Here is a 17,653-nt window from a genome sequence, read left to right as displayed (position 1 = left end):
ATAACTCTAAATTTTGGCGAGGAAAAACCAGCATGGCCAGTTTAAAAGGGGTCCCTTGACCTCTGACCTCAAGATATGTGAATGAAAACTGAGATGAGCGAAAACTGTATCTTATTAGATAAAGCAGATGTTGACAAACTGTATAATTTGCAGTTGAAAAAAAGGGAATAAATCGCAATATATCTTATTGCAATACTCAGCATATCACAAAACGTTTAAAAAGATTGTGTTGTGGGCGCCCCGGTAGCCCAGTTGGTAGAGTGTGTCCTAACCGAGTTACCCGAGCAGGCCCGAGTTCGAATTCAACCTGTGGCCCTTTCCGCATGTCACCCCCTCTCTCTCCCCCTTTCTAGACTATCCACTGTCGTATAAATAAAGGCTTGAAAAACACCCACAAAAAAAAATTGTGTTGTGACTTAAATATCACGATAATATTGTATCCAGGGGGCTTGTGGTAATTCCCACCCCATAATCCAGCTATGAAAGTCAGGTTTATTTAGTCTTCCCTATTAGCTGCCACCTGCTTTTTCTCTAACTTTAGGTATCAAATTTGAAAATGTGTAAACTTACCTCTTTAAAATTACAACATTGGCAATAAAAATGTTCTCAGAAATTACTATTTATTAGAAAAATACTTAATGATATAATCATATTTGCTTTGATCAGTCAATACTGGTGTTTTTGACTGGCTGACTTTAAGGTTTGTGTTGTGGTAAATGATATGTGATTACTACATTAAACACTTCAGCGAGGCCTATGAAAGATGTGAGATTGCCGTGTCCGTGTCATATCCTGCACAGGGTGCAGCGGCGGGTTAGCCTCAGGTCTGCTCCTGGTTAACTGAACAGATCTTAATCTTCTGGGTAGACTGAGTCCAGCATCTGTGGTATTCAAAGAGGATTGATGGGCAGCATTCCTTGATTTTTTTTTTACCCCTGCCCTTCCCCGTGCCCCTCCCGTGATGTAATGACATTATCAATTAGCCCCCATTAATTTAGCAAAAACAAATAAGCACCCCAGTACGCCTCCCTTCCAGCATGTGGTTCTGATTTCCTGAATGTTTGTCAGTGGCCGCTGTTTGGTTAATCCTTTGGCCAAGGTGGTGTGGCCAAGAGAGGTCATGCCTTTCTCCTCCCTTCAACTCGTTTCCTCCCAATCCTCTGAAGGCTTTCTTCAAGTTTGTGGCACACTGTTAACTTTCCTAAATCCGTCTTGCTTGATTTCTCTGCAGTCGTCTATAAGCAACAATTATGTTAAAATTTGACGGTTATTTAGATTTTAAAATGTGTATCTAGATATGACTAGAAGCAACATAATTAAAAGAAAAATTTGTTATAAAGTGCAAGTATTTGTCGAGATCAGAGCTGCCCAGAATACAGAAATATTAACTGATACTTAACAACCATACTTGCAAACCCTCCCGATTTTCCCGGGAGACTCCCGTTTTTCATTGCACTCTCCTGGTTTCTTCCCAATGCTCTGTCCTCCGAACAGCGATTGCCTCATTAATGTTGTGATTCCTTTACAGCATTGGGTTTAAATTCAGAATATTACCAGATAGGCATTTTTGCTTTTCACTTTGACACCAAATCTTCTCCATCGTCTTGTCTGTCAACTCTCTCTCGTCCAAGGGTGTGAAATCTGACTTCCTGCTACTCTGTGCCGAGACTTTCACTTTCAGTTTGTAGCGTCCGTTGTCCGATTATGTATTGATAACACTGTGTTGATATGCAAAAATTAACTACATGATTTTTATTTCTATAAAAAAAAAAGTAACACGACGGTGGTGGGCAAGTAATGTTATCTTGTATGCCTGAACACCGTGTAACACCGACTACCACAACAAGCCTATTGCTATCTATATGTAATAATTGCTAAACTCTTAGTTAGCCATTAGTCTGTTAACGACAAACAGCCAACTTACAGAAAGAAAACACAAGTATTAACTACTTAGTCAATTCAGACAATACAGGCACATATTCACATATATACACGCTCCACACACAGTGACAGGTATGAGTTGCTACAGGCAGCTTTGTGGTTGGATTTCAAATATGTGATGGTCTGAGCTGAAATACAATACTATAATAGATCTGTACACCATACTGTACCTTTATGTTGAACATCTGGCAATACTGTTTGTATAGTACAAGTTAGAGTAGTTAACTGACAACGATTATGGCAACAAAAAATACAAATAACATTTGGCAATGTGTTTTTTTAGTTATTTTGTGTGCTCAAGGAGGCTAGCTATAGCTCACCTACAGTAGCTCATATAAAAGTTAAACTTGGCAACTTGGCAGCTAACTTCAATAACCTGTTGGCTTGATTTGTTCTTTTAGGCAGTAGAAATAGTTTTTAGTGAGAATAACTGTGGTTCTTTCGCCCCACCCATTGTGGTTTAAACTCAAAGATTAAATCTGCCCCCAGAAACCAATGTAGGCTATAACTAAAAGTCCATTGTGCTACTTCTAAGTGAATAAGTGGATATTGGTCTCTGTAAATAGCTATACCCATAGTAGCTAGGAGGAGACAAAACACACAGACTCACTAACAATATACAAACAAACAATTAAGGACATATTAACCTATACTAAACATTATCAATACGCATAATATGGATTTTATGTTATTTACAGGGAATTAAAGCTAAGTGGAAACACATCAAAACGAGCCTAAGGAAAAGTTGACAACCTCCACTGCGAGCCCCCTGCGTCCCAGAGGAGCAGTTCATACATAATACTCGACCCCTGCAGGAAATTGGGGCTTTCCCCCCCTGTATCTCTGTAAAACATATTCCACTGCAACAAAGGCTATGGAAAGTAGCCCGCTTTTTTATATTAATAAGGAGGTTAAGACTGACGCTCATAGATTAGACCACAACGTCTGGCTGTACGGCTGCACAAAGACGAGAAGTTGACCCCCTTCTCTTCTCTCCCCGACTGTGAAGTGGCAGAGAGGAAATCATACAGTTAGGGCTGCTGCTGAAATAACTCGGCTGCAATCTTTACTTTGGAGTGTTTGACCACCGTTTGAAGCCTAGGTTTTCTAGCTTCATATGATGTCTTCACTCTAGCTTTAAAACGGAGCCCGCTACAACCTAAAAAATCACAAGTTGCGTTAATTTGTTAAAGATATTAGTGCAGTTAAAACGAATTTGCGTTAACGTGTTATTATCGCGTTAACTTTGACAGCCCTACAAGAAATACAAGAAAAACTGGATATTTAGCATGAGCAGCTACAATGGCTGGAGAGACAAAGGCTCAACATATAGAAACTCACATGTCATCAACAGATACACAGAGGAAAGGAATCACACCACTGACCACACTGATTGGTCAACACATGGTCTCCAGTGTTCGCAGTGCAAAAAGACCCCTGAAAAAAGTATGTGATTATCATGGTTGTCACTCTAACTACCTAACAAGTAACTACCTAACTTCATTAGTGATGGGTGGTTAAATCTGAACGCTATGCTGTCTACTACTGAGGGTCAGTATCAAATACTAAAGCACCTGCTACTGGGTCACTGAATCTGGATTAGCTATAGGGGTCTGTTCTCTTTTCATTCAGTAAATCTGTCTGAATGGTGTCACGCTGCCTTTACTCAGGCCACATTGACACTTCTCTGTGCCACTTCAATACTCATGGCTCATTTACTAACCGGGACAGATTTTATTGTTTCCGAGGACCACTTTTCAAAAGTGGCAACATGCTCAATACACCGTGATTCAACTTGAACTTGAACTCATCGTTCCAAAACCATCAGGTGATGGAAAAGGTTGAAGAGTTTATCTGCTTGCAGATTAAATGAAATCTTAATCTAGACTCCTGTGTTTTCTTGATAGCGGGGCACGTGTTGGTTATGTGATTGCTTCCCCTGCCTATCCTATTTACTTTACACTGAAGGGAACAAATCTCCAGCTTCTCCTCCTGGTTGCCACACAGTAATTCCTGAAGAGAAATCAAGGACCTTGAAGCGTGTTAATGCTCACATATTGAAGTCTTACAGCATGGTTAAGATACAGTAGCTATGAGGGAGCACAGATAAGGAGGTGTGGACAGTGATGCGAAGTTTCTGTGCAGCATGTTTGTGTAATATTGCATCTAAACACTTCAAAGGTGGTGTGACTCATCTCTGGACTTTGCACCTGACTTGTGTTTAGCCAATCAGCAATGTGCATATTTATCCCAGAATCAACTCTGGATTAGGAGCTGTCTAGAGAGCACTTTAAAGGAGATTTCTGGATGAGGTTCTGGATGTTTTTCAGTTTAAAAAACAGCTGAAAAATATTCTACAAAGCAGATAACCTTGTGAAGTTATTCATGTCTGTGGTAGGATAGATTAAAAACATATAGCAAGACAATAACAACTATGGGTTGGCCTATAGCTCATAGTCGAGGGCATATGACGGCAAAAGCACACTAACGTTTAGTGTTAATGATATCAATAATCATATAAGAGACCTTCTCCCCAATTACACTGGCATGGTACAGAATACTTTAGCTGTGTCATGGTGTACCTCAGAGAAGAGAATAACTGTCCTGACCCATGATATTGTGGTCCTGATTACATGCTCACTGGCCTTTTTGTCATTAGGGCTGGGTATCGCCACCGATTTCCCGAATCGATTCGATTCTGATTCGATTCAATATCGATTCGATTCGGGATATTTCAGTCACAATAACAATTTTGCTTTGATATTAAAAAGATTCACACACAACTTGTATGCTGTAAATTGTACAAGGAGCGCTCTAACCTGGTTCATTACTAAAAAATATTAATGTTTACATCAAGAATTGACCCCAAAGCATTAATGTATTTTAACTTATTTAACATGAACACAGTACAGCAGTCAACACAATAAAGTGCCACTCTACAGACTTCACAGCTTTTGTCCAGCACTTCTCTGTCTTCATAGTTTTTAAATCCGAAATGCAACCAGACATCAGCCTTTAGCCTTGGCGGTGCCTTCAGTGGAGCAGCTCCAAGTATGTTTTGATTCAACTGAATCAGTTCGCTAGTCTCTCACATGGCAATCTCGTTGTGCGAAGAACCAAAGGCTGGCCACGCCACACGAACCGGGCTAAAGATTAATGCATCCATGCATGGGAAAAGGCGTATATTAACATATCAATCTCAGGATTTTATGAATCGATATCGGATCATTCAAAAGAAGATAGATTTGAATCAGAAAATCTTTTTTTTTTTTTAAACTCAGCCCTGTTTGTCATTGCATCAGTTTCAAATAATGCAAAGGAAAAATGTTAAAGGAATAAGCAGCCATACTGAATTAGTTAAATGAAGATCTGCATGCAACAGGCGCTTATTGCAGTTGAGATAAACCTCAAGCCTCCGACAAGGCATCAAGTGAAGCAACACCTGACTTCTTGACCAGCATCACTCTGCTTCATTTACATTAAAATAGTCTTCGCACTACATCTCACAAGGTAATGGCACCAAAAAACAGCTATTATGGTGGCCTGAGAGTGTGTGCTGAGGCTGAAACCCTGTTTCAATACTGCAGCCACATTTCTCTGAGTCACTTTGTTTTGAATAACGGAGGGAAGTGGAGAACGTTATGATAAACCTTTGGAAAGGTTTATCATAATACATGCAAATATATACATATATAGAAGCTGTAGATTTATTGTTTTAGCCTTAGTTCTTTGACTTTAGACCACTTATCGCTACTGATTGGTCAGATCGACTTTCCAACATGATTTATGAGGCCTTAAATCAAGACAAGTCATGTTTGGTTCGTTAGCTGTCGGGCTAACTTGTGGTTTAAGCTTTTAAGATTTGTTCACGTTTGTCTTCCTTAAGCTATTGCCTTTAAGGCAGCAGATGTGTACTGGGAGATATTATAAAAGCTCTGATACATACATACAATATTTTACCCAATTTGGTTGTGTTGGTGATGCTAAAAGCACTCCGAACATCTGACCCACAATCAGAGTGAGGATCACTCTCTCATGCATTATTGCTATAATAAAGCAACAGCTTCCTTTTTTCTTCCTCTCACGTATCCACAGCTGCATGTATGTATTGGCTGGGGGATAGGAGAGAAAGGAATTTCTCCTTTGATTTATATGATGGACCTGGTTTTGACCCAGTCCTACTGCTGGAAACTTGCCATCACCCCATTCAGTTATCAGTAAGCACTTGAAAGTGACCAGACAACGTTTTACGCCACGTTTGGGTCATTCTGGGCAGCTCGGGCATTTAAGGAGTGGAGTGTCCTGTCAGGTGGACGAGTAAATATGTCACACACGCATGTACTCGCAGCTTCCTTTATTAAGTTGCACCAGAATGGGCCGAAAGCTGAATTTATGAAAAGCTGTTTTCAGTGACAGTTGTGTTTACAAAGTTTACAAAGTGTATGATTAAAAGTGGGGGGCAGTAAAGGTACATTGACAGATTGTATGGTAAGGCAAGCTGATGAAGACTCTTGTAAAGTGAAGAGTGCAATTCTTCTTTTATCTCTAGCGGAGCTGTTAAAACCTTCCAATGAGCACTTGTAAAATGTCTGTTGGTAAGCTGGGTAGTAGTCGGATGAGCAGAAAGGAAATCTAGAAATAAATAAAGTGGATTACATCCTCTGAAAGCTCCATCTCTGCCCTACAGCCGACTGGGTACCTCTCCTGTCTGCATGATAATGCTTTTGTCAAGGCTTGTGACCCAGTTGGTACAAAGCGGGAAATTACGTCATTTGCAAATATGCTTTTATTCCATGATAGTGTATAATTGTACAAATGAAATGAGATTTATCTCTCTAGTCCTCCACAAACAGCCATGCAGCTTTATAGGGGGGATTGGAAAAGACTGATAATTTGCCAAAAAAACCCGTGGCGTGGAAGCATGTACTCAACCTTGGGCCCAGGTTATTTTAAGGAAAGCCAATCTTTGATCAGCCAAGCTGAAATGGCTAAGATAAGTGGGAGCTACATCTCGCGGCAGGACCGCGCACCAGTCTGATATTGCTATTTCCTCCCTGGTTTCTCAAGAGCGGTAAATAGCTGCTGCCCCCACCACTGCACCTCCTCCCCTCCCCCTTATCTACTCCCCACTTTCTTCTGGAGATCTCTGTCACTTTAATCCACAGAGTCTGCCGCTGGTTAACAAGGAAATCCTGTGTCAATTATCACCAACCACTTCCTGCTGGGAGAGCAGCGGGGAATCAAAGGGGCCTGAGAGTCTTTCACACCAGAGAGGAGCGGTAGGCCTAATTAAATGGCCCTTGTGTCCCGCTGGCTGCCGGTGGCCGGGTGACAGATAGCCCAGCCCAACGATAACCTCCTTCAGCTGATGATTGTTTGGATAGGGGAGCTAGTAGGCACTTTGGGTGCCCTAAGGTTGGCAGATTGTGATCCAGGGGTCCAAATTAACTCATAGAGGACACAAAGGTTTATGGAGAAATATGATGACTAAACTCTTTGACATGTATGTAACCATAATGTAATGCGGGTATAACAGATGTAACAGGTTCATGTTGAAATGAGATCCAAGCTGTTAAAGCTTTACAGTACAACCTGCATTTTTAGAAAGTCACCATAAGCTTTCACAGAAGAAAAAAAAATCTGTCTCCTGAGCTACAAGTCATTAAAATTCTGGTTTCATAAATCTGGGAATGTGAACCCGCGATGCATCATTTGCACACTAGTGGGTGAAGCGTGCATATTAAGATTTGATATGCCATATTTTATCTCGATTCTCAAAACCCTGCGTTTGGGGAAAAAGGGAGGTTATTTGAAGCCCAAATATGCAACGCTCAAAATGACAATTCCCGGACCACTTTCAGGTGGGGGTCTGTGAAAGCACAACTTAAGGTTCAAACTGCTTTATATCAACTTTAAACATCATATGGGGTCAGCAAATCAGCAGCCTGCCCGCCTTGTAGTTGTCGTTTCACTCTTAACTGCCACTTACAGGTATCTTGTGTCGCCTGCATAATGTCAGATTAAGCTATCACCCACAGTCACTGCCAAAAGTAGCTCTTTCTGTTCATTAAAAAAAAAGTTAGCTTCTAAAAACTCACCAGAATTATCATTTCAAATAGTGCCTGTGTGAAATATGTTTCCCAGAGATTGGCTATGGATTGTGCATGATTGATAGAATAGGTAATTTGAGGGTCGGGAGGAAGTGAATGTGAATAAATGTGCCTGCACACAGTCAAACTTGGTAGAATATTTAACATTTAAACAGCCTAAATACAGTATAATGCTGAAATTTTACATTGCAGCCAAACATTAAGAACAAAAAAAAACGTGCAGCTGGTGAAGTTCAACACAATGTGCTCCCCTCTGCCTCCACTCCTGTTGGAGACGGCTTCAACCCCCCAGTGCCTTGTCCACCTTTAAATTTTCATATGGAGGAAAAAGGCTGCAGAAAAACCAATTTACTAACAGAGCGACATCATCTGTTTGGCCGTTTATCTCTGACACACCACCCCTCAGTCCAGTGTTGACAGTACATGATATTCCATTAATCTGCCTAATGAAAATTTAACCAGTGTTATAAACAAATAATTGGCCATTATCCTCTCAAAGATCCCGAATAAATTACTTGGGCGTTTTTCATGGCTTCTGAAAGAAGAAGAAGCCGGCCCCTCCTGATTGATGTTGGAATAAATGCGGGGCCGGCTCCGACGCTGCGAGTGGGTCTCGGCTAAGCCTGTGATTGACTTAATGAGAGTCTTTGGGGTGAGTAAATGTTCCAAATTGCTCAGTCATTAGCTTTTGCTCGGCTGTCTGAAGATACCCCCGGATCTGCAGCGCGGGTCTCTCCTCTTGTACCATTCCGCCTGCAATTACATTTTCATTTAGAGCAAACCTCTGAAGTCCGATAGGCAGGCCCCTTTTCATTATGCTGGCCTCCTTTTTCTTTTTTATCTAAATGGTGTGAAATGTCTCTTCATTTAGACCAATTAAAGTTGAAAAAGACTGCGCTGTAATGAATTATCATACAAATTATTTACTTAATGCCACAATCTCTCTCCCTCTCTCCCTCTCCTCCTCTCTCATCCTCCTCTCTCTGGCACCAGGGATGCACAGAGTCAGGCGGACGGGGAATACGGTGCGAGAGAAGACGTGGTGGGAGTCCACAATGGATCCACTTTGAAATTGAAACTTCCTTCAAAATGATATTTGCCGAGGTTATGTCTCTCTTTGGCATTTATCTGTGTCTTGCATGAACCGAGCTCTGCATATGGACAGTCTTGACTAATGGAGGAGGATGGGGAACCCAACATCTGAAGAAAGGGAATAGTATGTCGTCAATATAGCTCATTTCAGATATTTCATTTCAGGAGATGTCTAAGCTCTTCTTAATTAAGGACAAGCTTATGGTTTCAAATTAACTCGTTTAATTGAAGGGACCGGTTCTTGTCTGCAAGACGGTGTGGAGAATGTCTCAAGTCTCCTTCCGGAGGCTGTTGGCTGACACATAAACACTGGGAGAGTTCACAACTATCACAGCAGCCCCATCCATACCTCTGGGACCGCCTCTCTCTCTCTGCCTCCTCAACACTGCCAAAGACTTCCCTCCATTAGCTTTTCACCAGCAGAACAGCTATTCAGCGCATATTCTCCAGCCATTATTCGTGTCAGCAGCCAATGCACCATATTAGGGCTGTTTTTCACCAGCCGACATAATGGGGAGAGGAATGAAACGGTATATTTTCTCCCAATGTTTAGTTTTTTTTTTCAAGCCAGCCTGATCGTGCTGGGTAAAGCTGGTGGAGCTGAAGTGACTTGTCACCATGGAGACGGCAGCTTCTACTTCATGCCAGAGCAGTTCAGCTAAAGCCCCGAGATGAGGGGGCAGCAGGAAGGGGCTGTTAGTTTGTCCCCAGCCCAGCCACCTCTTTGCCTACTACAAATGAGGGGGACCGGCCCAACCTTAGATGGAAGCCAGATTTTGTCACCGGAGGCCATATTTAAAAAACCTCAAGCTGGTGAAATGAAAAGTCCCAGCTTGGATAAATTACTTTTACGTCCTGCAAAAAAGTCCGAAATCTATGGGGAAAAATAAACCCAAGAGGGGTCAGTTTCAGAGGAGGTGTCAAAGTGTTGTTAAACTCACTGGGCAATAATCTTAAGTACTCCATGATTTGCACTAATTGGTATGAAATCACCCACAGTGCTTAACTGCAGCTACCGCTTCGCTTTGCTGCGTCTGCTCCATGTCAGGGCCGATTCTTTGTGACAGCCTGGAAATACAAATACAAAATTTGCCATATGGATCGCCCACCTTTGAGCTTAAGACACAGGTACAAAGAGCGAATGGATTCTCACCAGAAAATCTCCTCTATTGCTTGTTGCTTTCGTATCAGTGGTGAAGAACACAAGTGCTATTTGCTGTCATTATCGAGGAGCGCATAAAAGCTCCAGATCTGCTCTTGTGCAAAGGAAGCTATGCTAAATATTATGACATGAAATGATTTAAACACAATGACAGGATTGCTGTTTGGCAACATAGACAAGCAGTTAATAGTGAAGGGGCGACCGAATGTCACAATATTTCCAGATATGTTCATAATACAGAGCAGGAGACATTATTAGATTATGACAGCAATAAATTAATGCCGTGAGAGGATACTGTAGGAGTCTGATGTCAAAACCACCTCACTTAGATCTGTCACGGGATAGCGAGTGTCCCATATGGCTAGACGAGGCTATTTGCTCTCTCAAACATCAAGCTGTCTGAGTAATCATACCCAAGTACTCATTATGTGTGGCATGCACCCTAATGCATGCTAATTGCTGCTTATTAATCTAATACTTCCATTAACAGAGGTAACTCATTCTGAAGCGACATATAAACAATATAGAAGCCATTTATAATAAACAATTAAAAGGAAGGTTGCACTAATATGAATCTGTGGTATTAACTAAACATGATGCAGTTTGAAACCAGTTTGATTGATTAAGATATTCTTTAAGCATTGCCTGTGGCTCCAGTTTACATGAACATAAAATCAGGACAGGTTGATCCAAAGTGCTTATGTAAGTAGTTGTATCTTCAGTCCCACTGCAGCTGAAACAAATGTTTAAGCGGTGACTTCAAGTGAATGAAACGGCCACCTGTCATGAAACGTTTCAGTCTTGGTTGAGTCATGAGTTGTGTTGAGCAGTTATGTGACATGATTTATAGACCTGCAGGCCAACATTACCTCCCTGTTACTTTAACACAAAAGGCCTTGTTTCTTCAGTATATTAATAACCAAGTCTCACCTAAAAAAAATTAATTTGAAACTATGCATACACTCCTGAATAGGAGAGGGTAAAACTATTAATTAAAAGTGGAACAGGTTCTTATTTTAGTGGAAAGTGGAAAAATTACGAGCCTTTGTTAAGGAAGGCCCAGGAGCAAAGCTTTCATTAGCCTACATGCATGGCAAAAGCAATTCATCAACTGTAATTTTGCCTCAATGGGCAAAAAAGAGGGATCAACCTCAGCATGCTATTTATGGAGATTTACGGAAGTCTGGGAAATGCTAATGTGATTAACATTTATCTACAACATGTTTCGAAATGGCCCTCATGTCCACGTTTTGCCTTTAAGATTAAGTTATTGCACTTGCTGGAGAAAAAAAAAGGAAAAATAAAGAGTGATACTGAATCTGCTTTGCACACAATGATGATTTTTTTTTTTTTTTTTTTGGAGAATTCTCTGTCACATTAGTGGAGGATTTCTTACCCCCCCCCCAATCCCCTCCCCTCTCTCTAAATATCTCTCTTTATGTGTGTCTGTCCCTAGATGAAGGCGCGGCGAGCAGAGCGGCGCTTTTGTCCTACCGGAGTGTCTCTCTCGAAAATGTGAACTGTTCCACGGATTAGCTGAGCAGAGATTTATTTAATGCATCCTCATAGAGTATTGTTGAAATCTATTTTGGGATACGGAGCTTGCCAAGCTCTAAGCCTGGTAATATATGCCTGCTACAGTTTAAGAGAGAGGGTTCACAGACCCTCTTTATGTTGGGATCATATGGATCATACAGAGTCATTGAATATGAAAATATTGAGGGCTGGTAGCACATTTATTGTTTTCACACAGGGCCCACAAAAGGCTTGTTTCCATGCACTCCCTCCCTACCGCCTCTTGTTTGTTTGGCCTGTTTAAATATTTGATGTCCTAGAGAATGATTGTGATATTCACCAGATAAGATACTGCACATGCATATGCCATGAGAGGCCCCTATTTAAGATACCGGCTTAAGGTTTCTGAGAGGCCAACAAAGCCACGGATGGAAAAGACTGCAGTGCATTTGCATTTAAGCGGTGGATTTAGCTGGAGCAGAATGAATACTAATAATGTATCTAATTTAAAATGCTAAGTATTTACCTTAGAATTTATTCAGCCGTAAAACCTTATAAATAAAATCAAAAGACTCATTTTTATTCAATATCTATTATAGTGTGTTTACAGCAAAGGACAGTCTATGTAAATCTCATAAAGCATTTACTATAAAATACAAATGTAGCCGTAACAGTAATTTACTTTCAGTTAAACTGCGTTATACCATTGATCAGTTTCAAGTTGCTGATATCAGCAAAGTCCCAACAACTGAACCAACAATCCCCAGACTCTGACTACACTTCCCAGCATGCCTCGGGGGGATAAGGTTTGGACCGCTTCTCCTCACTGTGAACGGGTAGCAATGTGACAGAGAGTGACACAAAAGAGGAAAGCCAGGGGGTGTGCAGGAGTGGGGGAGAGGGAGCCGGACAAAAGAGAAGACATGGGCTTTGCACGGAGGACACGATAAAGCCAGGAGCATTATCGTCAGTGTGAAAGACGGGGGCCATACTTCAAACGGGATTTTCTCTCCATGACAGGATACTCCGCTGACGCAGAGCAAATAGCTCTCTGTAGCAGTATATAGCTTCAGGGCTTCTAGGCTTCTTTGTAAATTCAACAAACTACAATGCAATGATAGGATCTCATGCAGAGAAACCAGAATGCTCAATGTCAAAATTATAGATAGGTGAATGCAATAGTAGAGAGGAGAAAATTCACAAGTGAAGAATTAAAAATATATATTTTTTTAAATGATTGAGAAAAAGTGGTTCTTGAATAAATCAATGAGACTCACTTGAAAGCAAGACTGGCAACTGATGCATTATTTTAGCTGCTATAAAGGAGGCTTTAAGCTTTACAAATATGACTCTTGCAAGGAAGCCACGGGGTTCAATCAATTAGTCTGTGATTATTATTACTTCTGTTGTTATTACTAGTCCCAGCAGCCGGGCTGTTATGGTAACCCTAGATGCGGCCCATACTACTAATCCTTGCCCCTTCCCTAACCTTAACCTTTACTCTCTTAATCAACATCATATTCGGAGCAAGTGGGCAAAATATTTACACGTTATCTCCCGCAGCATTCAGTGAGAATTCGCTTTCACTCTGGGAATTCTCAGCTGGAGTTGTTTTGTGTGCTTGCATACGTCGCAGGAGTGTGTGCGTGTGTGTGTACAGTATGTCCGTGTGTTATTCTGTCCGGGCTCCATTGTTGGTTTTTCATCTTTTGTCTGAGTTGAGAGTCACAAGGACATTAGGGTCCCAATAAATTAGAGGAAGAAAGGCTCCCATTGTAGATGGGCTGTCGTGGGTGGTGTACTTCTCTCTTTATATAGATCTGTCTTGCACATTATGGTGTTACTGACAAAATACGAGTTTAGGCTCGGCCTTAGAAGTTGTGGTAAAATACAAGATATTTTGAGTTAATAAAAGGCGAAAAAGACAGTAGTACAGCAACCACAGCTAGACAAGTTTATATCCCAGACTGGTGGAAAAAGCTCTTCTTTTAATTTGTTCAATATTCAACCCATCTGTCCTCAATTTCTGAAAATGACAATTGAGAAGTTTGATCCAACAGCAAATATAAACTGGACAGCAAGATAAAGGAAAAGCACGAAAACGTTGAAGCAAGCAAACATCACAGTGAGACAAAGATATTTCCTATGCAAAGCTCGCACACAATGTCATGTGTGATAGCGGCGAATCCCGTCCAAGTCACACGCAGGGGGGTTGGTGGGGAGACAGAAACGAGGTCGGCCGCCTGCATCTTCCAATGATTCCCCCTCTTAGCTTTGATTCCGCTGATCCAGTATCTCGCCATATAGCAAGGGACACAAAGCAGATTTCAGCTTTGGGCTAATCTCATTAAGAAACTCTAACCACCCTATGAGTGGTGGGGGGAAAAAAAGCAACTCATTCTGCACTATGCCAGAGCCAAGGCTCAGGGAGGCAGGTGTAATGTTACATAATTAGCCTCTAAACGGTAAAAAGGAGATTATTGCAAATGGCCTACCAGCCAGCACATGCAGTGGACCTGGTCCCTGAAGACTCACAGGTCTAGTGGAGCTGAAAACATCCCTGGGGAATTGATGTGTGAAAAAGGAAAAACAGGTTATTTGCTGTAAGTGTGTGGTAAAGGCTGGTCAAGGCCCTCTGTAATTTGGTCCACTTTAACAAATGAACAGGAGTTTGATTAGGGTGTAAGTGGGGAATTTAAAACAAAGTAGTTGATTGCCAGTTTGTGTGTGGTGCAGGGATGACGTATTTTTGTAGGCCAACCAGGAAGTTAGCATCGCCATGGTTCCCTCGACGAAAAGCCAATGGGAATTTTCCATTGGCTTTTGGATTATTGTAGAAAATAAGCTCTGTGGCAAACAAACGTTTATGATACTTAAATGTTTTGTAAAATAATGTCCACAAATGAACACCACTTTTATGATTTTTGAAGCGTGAATCACCAGAAGTAAAAAGCCAACGTTTAAAAAATATGCTGTTTTATGCAAATGTATGTATCTATTTATTACTGGAAATCAATTAACAACACAAAACAATGACAAATACTGTCCAGAAACCCTCACAGGTACTACATTTAGCATCAAAAATATTCTCAAATCATAACATGGCCAACTGCATCCCAACAAGCAACAACAGCTGTCAGTGTGTCAGTGTGCTGACTTGCCCCAAACTGCATGTGATTATCATAAAGTGGGCATGTCTGTAAAGGGGAGACTGGTGGGTACCCATAGAACATTTTTGGAGCGTTATTTAGCCTCCTTCGCAACAAGCTAGTATGACATGGTTGGTATCAATGGATTCCTGAGGTTTTTTAGTTTCATGTGATACCAGTATCTTCACTCTAGGCTTAAAACAGAGCCCGCTACAACCTCCAAAAGATCGATTGCGTTATTGTGTTAAAGAAGTTAGTGGCGTTAAAATGATTTCGTGTTAATGTGTTATTATCGTGTCAACTTTGACAGCCCTACTAAAAAAAACATTTAAAGAAAAACCACTGACTTCGAGACGAGGGACCCGAAAGTGCTAAAATGCTAACTCATTTCCAGGTTTTAGGACTCATTCCTGCACAACTCTCTAGTCAATGCTGTAGGAATACAGCAGGAACCTGAATTGACATGTAGCTTTCCACCATCTTTCCTGTCTTTCTCTTAACAAGAGAAAATGATACTTTTAAAACTGCATGAGGGGAATTTAGTGAGGCCCAAGTTTGTGCTCCTGCTGAGATGTCCTGTCAACCACCAGCAGGGGCTCTGCCACCGACTCCTGCACAGAAATGGCAGAGAGAAGAATTGATGAAGTCGGTCTGATCCGGGGAGCCCACACCTAGTCACTCATAACCTCCAGACTGGATTACCATGTCAGATTGTTGCCATATGTGGCACGGCGCACCACTCTGGCAATGACAGTGATCAACTACTACCGTTCACCAAAACCATCCACCATCCAACAAACATTACTGTCAGAGTTCAAACACTGGACGGACCCAAATAAAGGATCTCTGCGCTGTGCCGGAGCACAATAGCCCATATTGTCCAGCAAACATGCTAATTAGAGAAACAGATGATCTGAAAGTCTCGCTGGGCAGAGCCGGTTAGGACAAAGAAAGAACGGCGGCATTCCTTTGTTGCCTCTTCAGACACGCTGAAGCATCGGCTCGTTGTTACATAAAGTTGTATAACAAATGAGCCTGGGCTCTTTGAACTGGCTGACCACACAAGCCTGGAAGAGTCACTAGGAGCCCAACATGTGGCAGCAATAAGATGGCCCCGCCCTCCGCAAGACATGTGGGAGACACTGCATTCCAGCGGAGCTCATTAAAGCTAAAAAACAAATCCAACAAACACTGCCCCAGTCTCAAAGGAGGACCATGAAATATGCAGGACAGGCCACGGCAAATGACGCTACTTCTGTTTATCTATCTATTCTTAACTCATTTCTATTGTCCACACAACACCGAAAATGCCCAAACATCTCATAATCCTTAATTCCATTCACTCATCATCTCAGGAACTTTAATGAGTCAGTGTGACTGACAGCTGAGTTTTCAGACACGTTTTAAAGACAGCGACATTTACCACGGCTTTTATAAAGTGTACAGATGTGGTTAGACGTTTAAACCTGTCATTGAATTTGGCTTTATTTATAATACTGTTTGTTCCACCACTCTGCCCTTTTAAGCAATGTGTTGTCTGTTTAACTTGGCTATAAACAGACTGTCGCTGACTGTTTGAGCTCCTCCCCGTACATTCGCATGAGCGAAAGGGCGTGTTTGTTTGTTTTACTGTTATTGTAAAATGTGACATGATATTCAGTTTGCGTACACGACTTCACAACATGAGGCCGTGCATTATGAGGATCCCAGAGTGTATTCACTTAAGATTGATAAAAACTCAATAAAATCAAATGCCCACCGGGGAGGCAGCTTTCTCGCTGTAGCAGACATCTGGCATGATTATTTTCAGCTCTTCAGCTAATCCTCTCTAAATGTAAACTGAAGAAAAATGTGCCAAATGGCTTTAGAGCAAGACTGAATTTTGGACTTGTGGAAGATTTAAATGAGTTTTATAGAAATGTTAGAGGCATTATTGGAAAACACAGTGAGACAATTGTAATTACTTTTCAGCCTGTCACATTTATAATCATTATCCCACTTTTTAGACATGCCAATTTTTGACTCCTGTTAACCATTGCAGCTGTGGAGAAGCCACATAACATACAGCAGGGTTTTTTTTCTTCTTCTTCATGTTTTGATGTGCTTTCATCTGTGTTGCTGGGCGTTAGATGTTTGATATGTAGCGTTGTGACTGGAAACGCTTGAGTCGTGTGCATGCCATTCAGAGGTGGCCCAGTAAGAGCTAATCTACTTGTCAGGGTTGACTGCCAAGCATATCAGCCCACACACTTTCACAATATGACTTTATTCATACTGTAGATCTGGGACATTAACTGTCTCTGCCCACCAGAACACAACACTTACGCCCACCGCTCCCAGTGAAAGAAACCTACATTATAAGTCTGTGCGAGTGATAAAAAAACGGATCCACATCCTTCACACCTCACATCTACAACCCCCGTTACCTTCAGACTATAACCTAAACCCTGTTGAGACTCACTTTAACAGCAATACCTTTGTTTTTTATGTGATGAATCTACAATAATTCGGTACATTGTGATTCCTATTCAGTGGACTTCAGGAAAACTGCCAGAAGGATGTTTGGACAACGCTCTACTTAACAATGATTCAGTTCTTATGCAGCAGCATTTGAAATAAAAAGGCTTAAGAGGCTATAATGTTTACAGCGGCTGTATCATTAGGGACTTCTCACATGGCTACCA

General features: G+C 41.4%; 1 long non-coding RNA gene across 5 annotated transcripts in view; it reads right to left on the bottom strand.

Moving 5' to 3' along the window:
- LOC141774275 (uncharacterized) overlaps positions 1–17,653 on the bottom strand; it is a 109,162-nt gene that overhangs the window by 77,876 nt on the left and 13,633 nt on the right. Inside the window, exons 5-6 of one of the 5 annotated variants that reach the window (XR_012595289.1) lie at positions 14,316–14,380; positions 13,616–14,115 (exon numbers count right to left, since the gene is read on the bottom strand). The exons of the other annotated variants lie outside the window; for them this stretch is intronic. This is a non-coding gene — a long non-coding RNA (uncharacterized LOC141774275). Of the gene's footprint in view, positions 1–13,615; positions 14,116–14,315; positions 14,381–17,653 lie in introns of those variants that run through there. 5 annotated transcript variants of the gene reach the window in all.

This window comes from Sebastes fasciatus, chromosome 9 (assembly GCF_043250625.1).
Source record: "Sebastes fasciatus isolate fSebFas1 chromosome 9, fSebFas1.pri, whole genome shotgun sequence".
Classification (NCBI taxonomy): domain Eukaryota; kingdom Metazoa; phylum Chordata; class Actinopteri; order Perciformes; family Sebastidae; genus Sebastes; species Sebastes fasciatus.
The sequence above is the reverse complement of the archived record's forward strand: the minus strand, read 5'-3'. Positions and strand labels throughout refer to the sequence as shown.